Source organism: Pinus tabuliformis, chromosome 5_2 (genome assembly GCF_031772625.1).
Source record: "Pinus tabuliformis cultivar Carrire ecotype Pingquan chromosome 5_2, CPIR1, whole genome shotgun sequence".
NCBI lineage: Eukaryota > Viridiplantae > Streptophyta > Pinopsida > Pinales > Pinaceae > Pinus > Pinus tabuliformis.
In genome coordinates, this window is record NC_142306.1 from 848,008,079 (window position 1) to 848,023,426 (window position 15,348).

The window sequence follows — 15,348 nt, forward strand, 5'->3', positions numbered from 1 at the left end:
CCCAGCTACACACAGTTCCTGTAAAAGCACAAGAAAAGGAAACTACAAGAAGCATGCATCCATAATCGATCTAAGGATTAGCATAAACCAAATATACAAGCATCAATTCATCATCAAGATACATGCATATAGAAGAATCTCAAAGCTTTATTAATAATAGAAGTAAAGTTCTGAGAGAGTTACAACCATAATAGGCCCCAATCCAGCAACACCTCCCAACTGAAAGAAATCTCCTCTTCACCTCCTTCAAGCAAAACACCCAATAGCTCTGTTCTCAAACCAACAACACTTCCTTACTTGCACAAAATTCCAGCCTCCTTAGACCTCATGAGAGAGATCTATATATAGGTTTTTGGAGAAAGGATGAGTCATCTTGAGACTAGCCTGAAGGTGACTTGTGTCCTCTCCCACTTTAGTTAATCTTCAGTTCTTGAGTCCACTTGGAGAATCTTGCTTCCACTTGGAGTTCAAGACCCTCTTACTCATCACTAGGCGAATTCCTTGACCCAAGTGTCAGTTTGGAAGCTTCCTGGGCAGTTGACACCTTGCAGAATGACTGTGCCACTTGGCCAATCTCGCCCAGCGCAGGTAGCCTTCATTGATTTTGACCTTCAGCGCAGGTACAAGGAGGAGCAGTTGACATTCAGCGCAAGTGCTCAGTGGAGCAGCTGACATGATCCAGAAATAGCCTGTTTTTGAGTGTTTTCAGGTGGAGAACTGATTTTCAGTGCTGTGGTTTGCAGACCTTGTTCCTTTAAGGGTAAGAACAACATGTTTAGGGACTTTGGATCCCTCAGATTATTGACATTTCATGCTCCATGCTGATAGGCACAAAAATGTCTATAACACATGGTTCACATCCAAAACCATCAAATCACGACAAGGATCAGACTCTAAACGTAGGAACTTAGCTGAAGTATATGACTTTGGTTCGGTTTAAGTGAGATTGCAATTGAGAGCAGAAGGTTTGTGACAAGAAATGTATGAGACTATACGAAGTGTAATAATAATTGTAGAATTGACCCTTTTACCATGTAAATGATAAAATCGTAATGATTTTGGGTGATGATTATGGAGGTAAGTTTCACATGGAAAGGTTATGGTGTATTAGGGTGAAAATTCATCGTGTGATTAAGTTCAAGTTGACTAAAAATGTCACAGAAATTTATTTAAAAAAAAAACAACGATGGTGAGGTAACTCTGTTGGCTTGATGATCGTTGTGACAAACGTATTTGGTACATCCCATAACTAAACAATGTCGCATAGCTTTCCTGTCGCTTAGTTTAATCGCTAAAATATGAAAAACTAGCTCCCACATTTGAAAATGACTACAAAGTCTTAGTTTAAATATAATTAAATTAAAGTATAGAACAATAAAAACATAATTGTACTTAAAAAACAAAACAAAACAAATGTGTTCTAAAACTAACTATTTAAGATTTTTTTTAAATATAATAGAAATGATGAGAATATGTGATTATTATATAAGTAAAATGATAATTTATCTTCTAAAAAAAAGTTATATAAAAATATTATATATTACATTAATAAATAAAATATACAAAATACATAAACCTATAAAGCCATGAAAATTATTTTGAAGTTAAATCTAAATAAACTTATACTTTTTGAATTAAGCTTTGTACGTTAGGCTTTATTACAAAGATATTATGTTTGGAAAAGTTAAATCTAAATGAAACCCTACCTGAAGAATTAGTTTGGTTGATCACCTACCATAATTCAATTATTCAAGTCGCTCCAAGTGATTGTCCCTTGAAGTTGTTACCTGCCACGAATTACACCTCATTAAATGTAACCTGGATGGTGAAGTACAATTTCATTCAAACCCGAATGGATTTGGTTAGGCGAATAAGTACAAACTTGGAACAAAATTTAACCAAGTAAAGGATAAGTACAAATGTGGAACATAATTTAACCAAGTAAAAGATATGGATAGTACATCAATAAACCATGTATTAATTTACGGATTAATTTTTATAGGGATGGTGTAGTATATATGACTTGCAAATATATTAAAAATGGAAATATACCCAGAATTATCGAGATCGATCCGAGAAGAGAAATAGAAATACTTATTTATTAATATCAAAACCCTTGAGGTAAGGTAACACCATACAATCACTCCTTAAGGAAGGAGAACACTCCACAATCCATATGTTCCCCAATACAATAATCTTTGACATATCTCAATGGAGAGTATATAGCCTCTATATAAGCTTCATACATACAATACCATGGGTCCCTCAATGCCATATATCTAATACAATGGCCTTATCACATTATTCCTGACTACTTGTGGTCCCGTACATGATGCAAGTTAACCACTTTATTTATTAACTATGGCCCACTTATCCCTTTGTACCCCATAATATCCCCCCTAGGCATACTACATTCCACCCCCCTTAAACATGTTTCGTCCCCAAAACATAAGAAGAACAAAAATAATAAGATCTACTCAAAAGAGTAGTCCAATGGTACCATGCACGTGCATCTAGCCATCCTAGAGAGAAGTGATTACTCGATCTAGCCGGTGCCTTTCTTGCTTGAGATGGGAGTTGATCCTTGTGATTCCTCTATTTTATTGTGATGTGGGTGGATAGTCGCACCTCTCTATCTATCGTGCAGGGGTTGTTGTCCTTGTTGCTAATTCATTACCATCTTGTTGGTTGTTTTCTTGCTGGGTGATGTGGGTGGTGATCTGTTGAAGCGTTAACCAATTGTGTATCTTTCTTTAATTCACCACCTAATGGAGCCTGATTGGTATCTCGTACCTGTTGTGGCTCCTGCAGTTGTTTCTTATCTTCCAGTATTACTTCAACCACAGACTCCTCATCTAATGTGTCAATACCTGCAACATTTTCTTCTTCACCCTCCTTGGACTCTACCTGTTTATTGACAGAAATATCCTGTAGTGTAATTTTCTTCTTTTTATACCAGAGCTTCATGAATTTTTTTTGCACATTAATATTGATAGTACCAATAGATTCCATCCAAGGGCATCCTAAAACAATATCCACATTAGCCATATCTAAAGCATAAAAATCAAAATGCAATACATACTTGTCCATGTGTGTTGTCAACGTGTTTTGTTGGACTTGCAATTTTTTTACCAAATTAACAATGGTAAAATTTTGCTTGCAACTAGGATTTATAGACACAATGATATTCTCCTTTTGAATACATCCATGAACTTGTAATAAGGAGATACCATTAGAAAATAACCCCTTACATGTTCCATTCTCCTATTTTCTAGAATGAGACCATTTGTCTAAAAGGATTTTTTCAAATTCTTCATCAGGAAGGCTTAAATACTTCTTGCAATCTAGTGATTTCCACTATATGGCAGCCTCATCTCTAAACTTAAGTCATGCTAAAGGTCTCCAATATTTCTGAAATGTTGACTTTTCCCTTTTTATGAATTATTCAATAGTAGGGCCATCATCTTTTCTTGTAAAAATCAGCTTAGTAGAAGCCATGAAGTAGAATGAGGGTTTTGAAAAAAAAATTACCTACTTTATGAGGCAAATTTAAAATGGTCAAAACTTGGTCAATATGGCTCAGAATCCTTATTATAGCCTGTTTTCGAAAATGGAAAACCATTCTACATCTTCTTATGGGAAATAAATCCCGACCTAGGCACTCCGGAATTTCAGATTCGCGCTGCAACTGTCATGTCGTCACAAAAAAATCAGAAAAAAAAGAGCTGATTTTAAATCAACGATATCTCCCTCATTCGGACTCCGATTCGACCGATTTGTTTTTCAGATTGGGTAATTTTTCAAGAGGATCTCATATGTAAAATTAGTTTCCCAAAATTTCCCACAAAAACTGCAAAAATTTACTGGAGAGCCGTCATCCATGAATTTTCGTCAGAAATTTTCTGCAAAACAATTAATTTTAAATCAACGATATCTCCTTTATCCGGACTTTGATTCGACCGATTTTTTTTTTTTTTGGATTTTGGTAGTTTTCGACAAAGAATCCAGATCTACAATTTGTTTTTGCAAATTTAGCACCAAAATTTTCAAATCTACTCTGCAAACTCATCGCCCCAAAAAATTTCCTGCAAAAAATGAAAAAAACTATTTGCCCTCTTTGCCCAAGAAAGTGCTCTGATACCACTTGTAATAGATCTGACCTACAAATATATTAAAAATTGAAATATGCCCAGAAATATCAAGATCGAAATACAGAAATGCTTTTGGGGATATTGTGGGGTACAAAGGGAGGTACCCAAGGTAATATCCCCCCTAGGTATACTACAGATGGTTAGTATCTATGTGTTACCAGGAATGAGATGATGGTAATAAAATTAAAAAATAATAATATAAATTGTTTAGAAAGACCAATAGCAGCCAAAACGATAAACTCACATAAATAAAATATCAAAAGAATCATACCATCCTTCATGAATACTAGAGTCAGGAGTACCCGCTCAGACCGACGGAGTATAAGCGTACAATGATGACTCAATAAGACGAGAGCCGAGGCAACCAATCATGGTTTAAAAAATTAGATTTAAAATAATCCAAAAAATAAATTATTTTTTAGTTTTAAAGTAAACATTATACATGCACCTTTAATTTTTTGGTCAAATAAAAAAAAATCAAAGTCAACGCATTTACCAAATGCATTATATCCTACAATGCGACAAGAATAATAATGATATTTAAGGTTTATATTTTAAAAAGGTATGGTCTAATCATGAAGTTTCAGAGATTTCGTTGAATATATATATATTAAATGGTTTTTTAATTGCATTTACGGGTTTAGCATTTTAAAAATTCTTGAAACATTTAGATTGTGGAGAGTTTATAAAACAAATTAGTAATTCCAAAAAATCTTAACCTAAATAAATTAGATAAAAAAATATAACGAAAACTTTCCAAAATGTACCCCAAATAAACTACGGCTTTTCAAAATAGCATAGTAAAATTGTGTGTCCTTTTTATGAGGTGATGTCTTTCAACGTGGTGACCTGGCAAGTAACTTTTGAGACTTCCGAGAAATAATAACAACTTGTGGCTTTTGGACCCATGTTCAATCCCCAACTTCCATGAAAAAATGGCAACTTGTGGCTTTCCGACCCATGTTCAAACCCCATTATTCTTCTGGGACATTAGAAATATGGAGCAATATCACTCTCAACTTGGCCGAAAAAACAAGATTTTAGCTTTACGGTATCCATTGCACAATTCCCACTTTGGGTTCTTTTGACATCGCCTCTCCTGCATCAATTGCCTCCCACTTTACATAGCACTGTCTGTTAGTTCTTTAAGCAGTGGAATGATGACCAGGTTCTGTTGTAGCTACCCCACCGGTCAGATACTGCCAGGAGTGTTGTGATGTAGAATTTTGTACTGACATGGAATGCTCATTGTAGTAGGTAGAAAGGAAATTATAGCTACATGAATTTCAATAGTATGTTCTCATTGATTGATGGAAATAGGAAGCACAACTAATTGCGCAATGATAAAAGAAAAGAACTTTAATAATTGAAATTGTTTTAATTAAAAATCATATGTATATGAAGGCTTTATACTTTTAGATCGTAGAGTTTAATTTCAAAATTTTAAGAATGTAACATTAGGTTAATTGATTAGATTTTGTTTTTACATAAAATAAAATAAAAATGGAAAAATAATCTTAGATTTAAATAAATATAAACTTGTTACATTTCAATATGGGAAGAGTTGTTATTAGACTGAGATTCATACAAATTGCCTCCATTTTATATCTTAAAATACTAGAGTTTTAATATATTACGGTAATTTTAAAATAAAAGATTTTTAATATATTATAAAATTTATTTTAGTTTAATGGATAAATAGTATTTCATTTCAAAACGTAAAATATTATATAAGGATATTTAATAAAGAGTTATATATATTTTTTTTTATGGATTTTATTAAAAAAAATTATAAAAATTAAAAAATATTATACTTTATTTTAAAATTACTCAATTGATTTTATAATTTAATAATAAATAAGAAACATAGTTACTGATCAAATGAGAACTATTACTTTAAAATGGATACTCTAGCCCAAAAACCCAAAAAAAACATGAAAAAACAACCCAAAAATGAAAATTGTGTATACCAAAACGATGTTTTTTTAGGGTAAATTTTCAACATTTTTTAAATGGAAGTAAAAACCATTTTTGTTTTGAAAAATGGATGAAAAAAAACTTAAAAAATAAGTGTTTATTCTGGAATAACAAAAAAATAATCGGGTTACAATTTTGACATTTTTTAGCAATGGAGTTAAAGATAAAATATCCGGACTTTGAAAAACTGTAAAATTCCAACAATTCTCAGACATGATGTTAAAGATAAAATATCATGTCTCAAATCCTGATAATTCCAACAATTTCCATCCATGTTGTTAAAGATAAAATATCTTGACTCTAAAAAACCTTGAAATTGTAATTGTTTTCAACCATAGCATTAAAGATAAAATATCATAATTCAGAAAAACCTTAAGATTTTGACAAATTTTCAACCTTGTAATTAAAAACCTTTAGTTTTTAACACATTTCAACCATGAAATTATGGACAAATTATATGACTAAAACAATTTTTAAAAATGAACAAGTAAATGAAAGATTCATTATTCCAAGAGTAATTTTTATTTCAAAGGCTAAAACTGTAACTCTTTCCAAATTTTAGCCTAAGACAACTTATCCTATTGCAACAAAAACCTAAAAATCAACCATCAAAACGAATTGTTCTTTTTAATGAGGCATTAAAATTTCAACAATTTTAAAACTATCTTATACCAAATGATAACAATAAATAATATCATGGCAATATCATTGTATAATTTTAAAAATCAACATTAATTTCTAATATTTATTTACTTTTAATCAAAATATCAACTTTCGTAGATTGAATATCACATACATTAAAACATATAATCCAAAAGACATAGAAATGACCCATAACTTCATGTAAGATAATATGGAAGTCAAAATATTTATTTCAAGTTACTCTGCAAACATCTCTAAAGACATGAATTTTTTTTAATTAAAACAATAAATCTAACAAACATAGAAATGACTCATAACTTCATGTAATATCATATGGAAGTCAAAATATTTATTTCAAGTTACCATGCAAACATCATTTACATAAAATGTCTTAGACATTTATTCAAAATCATCCATAAGATCTAGCACACCATCAAAATATACATCTTCAGATGAATGACTGGATGTGAATGAAGATAACCCATATTCTTCTCTTTCATCAACTAGAGCCCCATCTGAGTCAACATGCATGCCCACCATTTCCAATTTCAAAAGTATTCTAGATCTACGACTAGGTTTAGCAGACTCCCATCTCAACATTGTTCCTTCTGGTAACAACTTCTTCAAAATATCTATGGTATTGAAGCGAACAGTTGCTCTCTTTTTTAAATTGAAGTCATAGACAAGTATGTCAACATCCTCCAATTTTAATAGGTCTGTGTAGCGACGATTTATATTTGTACCCTTTCTTTTTCTCTTTATGCGAATTTCTTTATCAACTACCATCTCTGGCTTGTACACACCATTGAATGGGTGGGTATTTGTGGCATACCAATGTATCTCAACAACTGTAATATCTTCATTGACTTTTATAACCTTTGCAACCCAAAATGGATAGTCAAGTGGATCTCCATCTGCTAATACTACTATCATGCAACCCTCCTTAACATCCTGCACAGAACCCCTATAAAGGTCTTCCATGGCTTCACATTGTGCACACGACCTTCTAAAACCAATATAGATTTCTCTTTCCTCTTCCTGCTGAGAATTAATAATGCCTTGGGATTGTTGTTGTTCAACAATGTGTCTTTCCTCCTATTCATTTGGCATATTTTGAGGCCAAATAAGTGGAGTCTTCAAAAGTGTATATTCATTTCCTAATATTGAGATGATATCACTTTGATCATTGAAAAAAGACTCCCGCCAAACTAAATCAACAACATCAAAGTAGTCATATGTAACTCTAATACATCTTTGTATTTCTTCCAGACATTCAGAATAATTTATCTCTCTCTTATGCCTTCATGCATTATTGAGTTCAACAACTGATTGTAATAATATTATCTTTGAGGCAAATATTGGATGATCTGGAATGAACTTCAAAAATGTTAAACCTGATGACGACCCCCATTCTGCAACAGTTGAATACTTCTTGCTCCATATAAGTGTTTTGCCATCAATTTTTTTGGTACGGAATAGATGATGGAAGCTAATGTCATTAAGTTTTTTAATGCATTTCTCCTCACCATGCGATCCCAGAATAAACCTTCGCATGTCTATAGTTTCTTCCAACACATGAAAAACAAGCTTAGGAATGTATGATTTCTTAATGCATTCAATCAATGATGGCAGGCTCCCAACATTCTTCCTCCTCAATGTTACTAAAAAACAACTAAACATTTGATCAATATGGTCATGAGTGTGCCCAACAAGAAGGAAAACAACCTTTACCTTTTTAAAAATTCTCAGTTGAACAAGCATGTTTAGATATCCAAAAAGAACTTGTTTTTTATTTTTGCGGCTTGTGTTGTCCAATTGCAGATACAAAACTTCAGGAAGAATACTAGACCAATGATAAAACACATCATGGATTATAGTTAGGGTAAGATTTTCATCATTATGAATATTTGGAGCTGTGAAGTAAACCCTTGGCAACATCTTCCCATTAAAGACCATATAGCCAACCAAGTGAAACTGAATAAAATTTTCTTCTTGTAAATTTTTTGGTGTGCGGACAAAATGTGGAAGAAGTGTTTTCTTTTGGTCCATACCATCAATTATCAAACCCAAATATTTATTTGGATTATCATAACACTTTTTTCTATGTTTATACAATTTTTTTCTTTCACTTGTTTGCTGATTGTGATGCTCTTGAAGTGCTTTGACAATGGAATCTGCACATAAAATAAAAGAAATATATTAATAAATATATTTTCGTAGTTGATAACTATCCAATTTTTAAAAACAATGTTATGAATGCATACCTCTTTCTGCCCCTCGAAATTTACCTCTTTTTTATTTAAGACAAGCACACGTACTACGAATCCCCATCCTTGTCTTCTTAGGAATACAAACATTGTTGAATTCATTCCTCCATATCCTTGTAAAATATGAATATGTAATAAAATTACCATCTCCTTCAGCACCTTCTGCATATTCTCTATATAAGTTGTAGATTTTTCGTCTTAAGAAATTATCTGGAATATGTATTGTGTCTTTATTTGGCATACACTCTCCATGCTTTGAAAATTGGTCTTTCATCCATGGCATTGTAGTAACTGTTGATGGTCCAACATCTCTTTTATAACGTACTTCTGAATAATATGTAGGGTCTTTTTCCAGTTTTTCTTAGATTCTTGACAAACGAAAATTACCAACTAAATGCAACATTTTGAAATCCTTTCTACAAATCAATACATTCCCAATATGATAATCATAACCTGCCAGTGTAGATTGCATGCAACCCACTAAAAATGAATTTTGCATGCTCTTATTCATTGACAAATATTTATTCCTTTGCTATAAAGCAAACTTGAAATCCATATGTTTCAAGCAATCCTTTCGACAACATTCACTTGAAATCAGATCACCAATAGAACTTCTACTTGTGAGATATTTTGTCCTAACCCTTGTACAACTGGAATATTTTGGATTGATATGAAAGGTATACTCCTACTCCTAGATACAATATTTGCTTGCAACGTCTCCCTCATTTCATTATTATCTACAGAAGTGTTTTCATCATCAGTAGGAGGAATATTATACTGACGAACATAGTTAGAAAATTCATCACCTTCATTGCTTGGAAAATATTCACTGCCATCGTCACTTGAAGGAAATTCTTCACTACCAACATCTACGCTTTTGAAATCCTAGCTCAAACGAAATTCTTTACCATCTTCATCCCTGCTTTTGAAAACCTCCCTTAGATTCAATTCATCATCACCATGACTACCTTTGAAACACTCACTTAAAGAAAATGCCTTATTCACATTTGTGCCTCTAAAATTATCATTTGCAAGAAACTCTTCATACTCCCCTTCATCACTGGTGCTCGCATAATCCTTCGGATTATGACTAAGTGGAAAATATGACTCTCTATTCATAGTCAAATTATCATTGGCACGAAATTCTTCATCCTCCCCTTCATCAGTGGTCATTTCATAATCCTTGGGATTAGGAATAAGTGGAAAATTTGAATTTCTATTTAATGGAAATTCTTCATCCTCCCCTGCATCAGTGGTGCTCTTATAATCCTTAGGATTAGGACTAAGTGGAAACTTTGAATCTCTATTTACTGGAAATTGTTCATCCTCGCCCTCCCCTTCATCAGTGGTGCTCTCATAATCCTTAAGATTAGGAATATGTGGAAACTTTGACTCTGCAAATTCTTCATCCCCCCCCCCCCCATCAGTGGTGCTCTCATAATCCTTAGGATTAGGACTATGTGGAAACTTTGACTTTGCAAATTCTTCATCCCCCCCTTCATCAGTGGTGCTCTCATAATCCTTAGGATTAGGAGGAAGTGGAAACTTTGACTCTACAAATTCTTTATCCCCCCCTTCATCAGTGGTGCTCTCATAATCCTTAGGATTAGGACTATGTGGAAACTTTGACTTTGCAAAATCCTCATCCCCCCCTTCATTAGTGGTGCTCTCATAATCCTTATGGTTAGGAGGGAATGGAAACTTTGACTCTAGAAATTCTTCATTCCCCCCCCCACACATCAATGTTGCTCTCATAATCTTTAGGATTATGACTATGTGGAAACTTTGACTCTAGAAATTATTCACCCCCCCTTCATCAGTGGCATTCTCATAATCCTTAGGATTAGGAGGAAGTGGAAAAAATGACTCTCTATTCGCAGGAAATTCTTTTTGCTGCCCTTCATTAATGTTGCTCTCATCATCCTTAGGATTAAGACTAAGTGGAAAATTTGACTTTCTATTCATAGTGAAAGAATTCTTATTACATTCATCAAAATGAATAGAGTTGTTGCATGACGAAGATGTCGATGCTAAAGAAAGAAAAACTTCACTATCAGAAGAATCCATGACCTTCAACCAGAAGATGTTGAATGATACAAATGCACTCTCTCCCAATGACAATATATAACTTAGAGATTGAGAATTTCCCTCTAAAGTTTTCCCCCCAAATTTTTTCGCCAAAAATTTTCCCTCCAAAGTTTGCCCCCAAAAACTTTCACTGAAAATTTTCCCTCCAAAAATTTTGTTTTTAAATTTTGGTTTTGAAAAATTTCACCCATGTTTCTATTCAAAATATTGACAAAAACTCAAAATATTTTTTCTATTTAAATTATTCAACATTGGCTATGTAACTAAATTAATATTTATAATTAATATTTTTTTATCCCATAATGAATGAAAACTAACATAAAGCTATAATATTAACTATAATTTTTATTTTATTTTTATTTTTTTTAATTTTTTTTTTTATTTTTTGAGTTTAATCCCACATTCAAGAAATGCTAAATCAATCCCACAATCATCGTTATAAAATAAAATTCATTGTTTCTATTTATCACATCACATCAAGCCTTCTGGGTCTTGCTAAAAAGTTTGGAGTGATTTTGTGGAGGAGCTACGAAGGAGTTGCATTGTCATAGATAGCACATTCAACGGGAGTTGTACGCATTTTAAAGGTTAGTTTTCTTTCTATTTCGACTATTTACATATGAATTTTGGGAAATTTTGTGTTTTTACGAGAAAAACCACATACAAAACTCTTTCTTTTTATATTTTTATAGGGATGAAAAAAAAAACTCAAATTTGTATGATTTTTAGGAGAAAATTTAAGATTTTTTATTTTTATTTTTAGGCTTTTGAAATGAAAAATGGGTGTTACTTTTTTCTTCTTTTTTTTTAAATTTCGTTTGGGGAGCATTAAAAAAAAATAATAAATAGATAAATAAATTGTTCTATTAGAAAAAAAAATACATTTATTTTTTTGGTTATATATTTGTAATTTTTAAATTTTTAGTTTTTTTTTAGTTGAAATTATATTTATTACACTTTATTAATAAAGTTTTAATTATATATTTTTTTAAATTCTTATTTCGTTTTTTTTTTAATTGATTTTTTTTTAAATTAAAATATATATTTTTGAAAATATATATATATATATATATATATATATTGCAGAACATTTTTTAAAAATAAATTATTAGTTTTTTTATTATTAAATTTTATAATAAAAAATAATAAAAAATCGGCCTTGGCCGCTGACCGGGGTCCCTGGCTGGGGGGAGGGGTGTTGCATGCAACCCCCTCCACCTGCCTGGGCCTTATCCAGCAACCAAGGGCCGATTTTTTATTTTTTTATTTTTTATTTTTTTTTAAATTAAAATTTGAAATTTAAATATTAAAAAAAATTGTTCTATTAGGGAAAAAAGTACAATTTTTTTTTGGTTATAGATTTGTAATTTTTTTTAATTGAAATTATATTTATTACACTATATTAATAAAGTTTTATTTATTTTTTTAAGTCTTATATAGTTTTTTTTTTTAATTAAAATATATATTTTTGAAAATATTCAAATTTTTAATTTAAATTTAATTATACATATATAGAATTTTGTTTATATATATATATATATATATATATATATATATATATATATATATATTATTTGTTGTTTTAATTATTACAAAACATTTTTTTATAAATAAAATTATCAGTTTTTAATTAATTTTTATTATTATTAAATATTATAAAATAAAAATCGGCCTTGGCCGCTGGCCGAGGGCCCTAGTAGGGGGAGGGGTGTTGCACGCAGCCCCCTCCGCCTGCCCGAGCCCCGACCAACGACCAAGGGCTGATTTTTTTTTTTATAAAATTAAAATTTGAAATTAAAAAAATAAATAAATAAAAAATAAAAAATAATTTATTTTTAATTATAAATTTTTTATATAATTTAAAAATATTAAAATATTTTTTATATATAAAATTTTAAATATTAATTTTTTTATATAATGTTTTTCATTTTTTATATATATAATTAACATAAAAAATTATATAATATATATATATATATATATATATATATATATATAATTTTTTGATTTTAATAATTTAAAATTTAATATATAATAATATTTTTATAAAAATGTAGATATAAATCATTTAAAAAAATTATATCTAATAAAATGTTTTTAATAATTTCAAAATTATATATATATAATTGGTATATAATAATTCTTTTATAAATTTGTATATATATATATATATTAATAACAACTTTTTAAAATTACATATAATTTAATCCTTTTTTTATATTTAAATAACAATTATAGTGTTAAATTTATTTTTATTTATTTTAATTTTAATTTTTAAGTAATAAATATGGTTTTTTTATTAACTAATATATGTGTGTGTTTTTTTCTCAGGAAGATGACATCAAGGAAGGTCTCTATGAATATGTCTGGAACAAAGACAATAATTCCATCATGTAAAGTTGCAAGTGGACACGCTTTGAAGACTGTTGAACATACCCGAACTGAGAAACATCATAAAAGTCGACCAATTGGCGCATCAAGTACACCAAAGATTATTTCTGAATGGATGAATTCACGAGAACTAAATAAAACAAATTTTACATTGCATGTTAAAGATGTTGAATCTGATGATAGTACATATCTCTATCTATACTGTGGTATGATTTACATGGGTGAACCATAAGAGGTTATAGGCAGAGTATGAGACATATGTTTGGTGTTGAATTCAAACAATGTTTATGTTCTTGCAAAATTGCCAAAGTCACATGAAAATGTTAGATATCGTCTCTAAAAGAACAAGTATGACATAGATAAAGAATCTACACTATTGTGTGAACAAATCACATCCAACATTTCAAATAACATTGTAAGTATGCTTATTTATATTTATGTGTTATGTATTATTGTAAGGATCATTAATTTTTTTATAAATGATTGATCATTGACATATTGTATTTTCTTTGATAGGATTTTACTGAGAGCTTTTCAATGATGCTGGAGGGTATTTATTATGTAAAGACAAATATTATGAATGTAATCAACAGTTTCCATATAGACTCAAGACAAGAAAAGAGAATGAAGCAAATAACAACAATCCATAACACTGCAATGGTACATATAGGAGATCAACAAAGAATCCATACGGTGGTCAATATAACAAAGGTAAACATGTTTCTTTTGAATATGTGGCAGTTGTAGCTGATGATGAAACTCAAAAATATGTTTCCATTAGTGAGAACGAGGTTAGAACTATTGTTGAAAAGGAGAAAAGAAATAAAACACTGAAAATAAAAATGCCCATGGATGTCGCTCTTCCACTTGATGATGAGGAGATTATTTATGTAGAAGAAGATATGTTAACTAGGAAGAAGAAGAAATAAAAAATTGGTGAATCTGTTAAAATCATAAGCAACAGTGAAGAACAAAGTGAAAGTTCTAAAGGCAGCAAAGAAATCATAACACCAGGTGTTGATTTAGAGGATGGCATTATGAAAACAAAACAAAATGCCATTCGGAATCACTTGAGGAAGAATATATTAATTAATGGTTGCAAAACATTTGAGCTTAATGTCACACAATTCTATAGGTTAGATGAAGGACAATCTCAATATCGAATTAGAAAGGCACATCACCTACATGTCCATAATTTGAAAACATTATTTAGGTACAATCCATATGCACATGTGGTGGATTATGTGGTTCTTGTTGATTCAAATCAAGTTCCCAATACGGAGGCATTTGATAGGACACAATGTTTTGACTACATATATTATGTAATTAGAGGGAACCATTCGATAGAGACCAAAAGACAATTGATCGAGGAATATCCTAGAAACTATTTTTTTGAAACAATGAAATGCATCATTTATGTTGGTTTAACAGAAAGAGAGGCAAATTTATTGGCATGGGATCATAATGTTGATAATGAGTATATAATGTTTATGACTTTCATCCAAAGGGTCAGATTTATTCATAATGAATTTGTAGAAAAGTGTGGTGGGGATAAGACAAAAGTTAGTTTAAACTTTTGGAAGGAATGTTGTATGGAAACAAGTTATCAAATTGAGGATAGAATCAAATCAAAAGGTGGAAAATTAAATAAGGAACTATTCAGAGGCATAGATAACATTTTCCAGTTGGCATTTAGAATAGGAGAGATATGGGAATTAATTAATGACATTTTCGAAATGTGGGAGAATATTGTCATAAAAAAACAGAAGGTTAAAAAAGTCTAAACCCATAATATGTACCAACAGTAAGATAGGTCATGAAATGAAGCAACT